General features: G+C 33.8%; 1 long non-coding RNA gene across 2 annotated transcripts; it reads right to left on the bottom strand.

Moving 5' to 3' along the window:
• Window positions 1–227: 227 nt before the first annotated feature.
• Window positions 228–2,784, bottom strand: LOC128280782 (uncharacterized). 2 transcript variants are annotated; one of them, XR_008270930.1, is made up of 2 exons: window positions 2,273–2,784; window positions 228–565 (listed from the first exon to the last, which is right to left on the bottom strand). It is a non-coding gene; the product is annotated as an uncharacterized LOC128280782 (long non-coding RNA). The 2 variants fall into 2 exon arrangements; XR_008270931.1 differs by lacking the exon at window positions 228–565 and adding an exon at window positions 1,731–1,974.
• Window positions 2,785–3,540: the final 756 nt, after the last annotated feature.

Here is a 3,540-nt window from a genome sequence, read left to right as displayed (position 1 = left end):
CAACCATTGATGTAATTCAATCTGTACCATTGGATTTGAGGGAGCCTAACTATAAATAGAGACCTTCCCCCTCATTTGTAAGCATCCTACTGTATTCTATTATTGAGTTAAAAAATATATTTGAGAAGATTTACTCAAACACTTTTTTTCTTGACTTTTGAAAAGGCTATTTTAGCAAAATATGAGAAACTTTGTATGTGTTGGGTTTGCACAAGTTTGAGACGATATTAATTGAATAGTTAATTAACATAAACAAATCATATTAATACAAAATTACCACTAAATAATTTAATTATTAGTTTATATAAAAAATCCTAATCAAAGCAGTTAACATGTTGGCAACATGTTGTCAGCTTGTTGTTCATTACATCACTTGGTAATTGTATTTAATGAATGCATTGCCAACATGTTACAACCTGTTTCCCATGATATCAAAAAATTCTAGGACAACTGCATTCATCAACTACTATAACATACATATATACACACATAATATGCAACAGGCCTCATTCATCATCATCTGAACTGAAGGCCTCATTATCAGGTCTTTTAGTCTGAAATTCAACTGCATTAACAAATGCAAAAATAACAATGTAACTTTTCTACTTATATGAGTTAGATGAGAAACAACAAGAACACGTAGGAAGAATATTTTAGTAATAGCCAAAAAAAAACCATAAATTGAAGCTAAATAAAAAATTTTCATTAATACATCCATTAATTATTAGTTGAGAAAACAATGAAGACATCAAATAAGAAACTAACATTCAATTACAACACAAACAAATAGCCAAATAACAACAATCAATCTATATTAAACCATCAACAAATTTATTGACAATCTAATTCCACTAGTAAGTAAATAACTGATGGTTTATTAATTCACTAAATAAGCATCACATGCCGAGCAACATGCAAATATATCATATATTCCAGTGAATTGGAAAATGTTATCCCAAGCAAAATATACGTGGTTAGAGGTGCTCATGGGCCAGGCCGGGCCGGGTTCGGGTCGGGCTCAACTAAAAATTTAGGCCTATTCATTGGGCTCAGGCCGGGTCAGGCCTAAAAAATGGGCCTAAAATTTTATCCAAGCCTGACTCAAATAAAAATACTAAAACCCGAGCCTAACCCGGCCCGCCCGTATTAATTTTTATATTATTTTATATAATTTTAAATATATATAATACTAAAAAAATCAAAATAAATATTTTCTAACAAATTGAAAATAAATTTTAAAAAATATGTAGACTTAAATAGCACTAAAATAGATACAAATTAACAAGTAAATACCTCTAAAATAATAACAAAATGAACAAATACCTTTAAAATAATAACAAAATTAATAACAAAATAAGTTTTTACAATATCCAAACAATAATAACAAAATAGTAAAAATATAATAGTAATATGGTAGCAAAATAGGGAGAAAATAATAAGAAAACAACATTAAAAAACAAAAAAAAAAGCAGATTTTTTTTTTCATTTTGTGAATTTGGGCCAAGCCAGGCCGGGCTCGGGCCAAAAATACTTTACCTGAGGCCCGGCTCATTTTTAAAACGGGCTTTATTTTTTTGTCTAAACCCATTTTTCAGGCCTACATTTTTGTCCAAACCCTTCACATTTTGGACAGGCCTTCAGACCGGGCCAGATAGCCCGACCCATGAGCAGGTCTACTTAACCATGTCAGGATCATCATTACTACAATATAACCCTCATAAGCGCTAATGATAATAAGGCAACTTAACACTTAACCCTTTAGTGATTTTGCATGCACTGCATCTTTCAAATTACAGCATTATGATTCAAAAGCATATGATAGAACCAGGCACCAAGTTAAATGTTTTTCTTCCTCATTTCCTCGAATTAATATGAAGATCCCAAAATTAAACATTACTTCCTGTTTCCATCTTCCTCTCATTACTTCTTCTTCGGCATCTTCAGTCCTGCCTTCTGGATTAACAACTTCAAGCCCTTCATATCCCAATAGTTCAAACAGGAAAATAACTATAAATCCTATCAAGTTAGAAACCCTTTTTTAAAACTTTCAAATAAATTCATTTTTAGCTAAACTTTCTAATCGTCTCTAAATAAAATCACGGATCTAATACAACAAATTCCTTTTAAACAACATGAAATCAATACCAACTTTAAAATTGAACAAGAAATTATTCCCACTTGGAGATCGAATCAACTAATTGAATTTCAAATTAAAAAACATCCAAGAAATTTGAATTAAATAAAATTAAAATTAAAAGACGGATCGTAGTACCCGTTGATTGATTTAGTTATGACGCAACCAAAATTAGATATACTGCTAGCTATGGACGCAAAGAAACCACTGCTTTGTTTGGGATCATTCGGCACCATCTCTCTCTACTATTTTGTAAAAATAAAAATAGAAAAACTAAGCGGTGGTAGCCAAGAAAAGGCTAACGGAAGCATTGATCTCCGACCAGAGGTCGCCACAGTGGCTGACGAAGCAGATCAGAAGAGGCAAAGTTTTTGGCTTTAGTTACCTTTTCAAAGGCTTTTTTATTTGCTTTGGCGAGATCCAAACCAATAAGGTTGAAGGAGATGATGAAGGCTACCATTGGCTACTAGCATCCACCTTGAACAGTGTCAAAATCCAATGGGGAGTGGTGGTGGCGCCGCCAAAATTGAAAGGGGAAAAAATTCTTCCTTCTGGGAGGAAAATAAACTGAATAGTTTGGATGGAAAAAAATTTATGGCTTTTAGTGGATGAGTTTTGAGTATAAAGAATGGAAAGTTTTATAATTCGATGACCCCAATAACTCATTTTAATATATAATTTTAAAAAACTAATTTTTTTTGAAAAAATTACATTATTAAGGTAATTTAACCACATTTGATATCATGGAAAGTTACTTAATTTATTGGAATATCATCTCAATATTTGTGTAACACCCCTCGCCCGTATCCGACGTCGGGATAGGGTTTGAGGTGTCACCAGACTTAACTCAAGCATACGCATGTAAAATTAGGCCATAAAATTTTGCTCAATTTAAAACTTTTCATTTCATACTCAATCTGTCCCTTAATAGGACTTACGAGACCCAAAACATACATTCGAAATGATTTAAGCTTAAACTGAGAACTTAAGAAAAACATGGAAAAGTTCATGCCTTAAGGTTCCACACGCCTGTGTGACTTGAGACACGCCCATGCCTTTAGCCCGTGTGCAACACTGACTTTAGGGCACGGCCATGACACATGCCCGTGTGGCCTACTCATAGACAATATTGACTTATAGACACGGTTACAGCACACGCCCGTGTGACATACCCGTGGACAATACTGACTTAAAAGTTTAAATGTAGGGTACGCACGGCCATAACACACACCCATGGGGTGAGCCGTGTGTCACACAAGGCCTAGACACACGCCCGCGTGTCTTGCCCGTGTGGATAAACTAGGCTATCTTCCAAGCCATTTTGCACAACCTACACTAGATCATTTCAATATACTAATTCTATCCCAAAAGACATCAATTCAATCATAGAAGGAACATCATATACA

The sequence above is a fragment of the Gossypium arboreum genome, chromosome 9 (assembly GCF_025698485.1).
Source record: "Gossypium arboreum isolate Shixiya-1 chromosome 9, ASM2569848v2, whole genome shotgun sequence".
Lineage (NCBI taxonomy): Eukaryota > Viridiplantae > Streptophyta > Magnoliopsida > Malvales > Malvaceae > Gossypium > Gossypium arboreum.
This window is presented reverse-complemented; position numbering and strand designations above follow the sequence as displayed.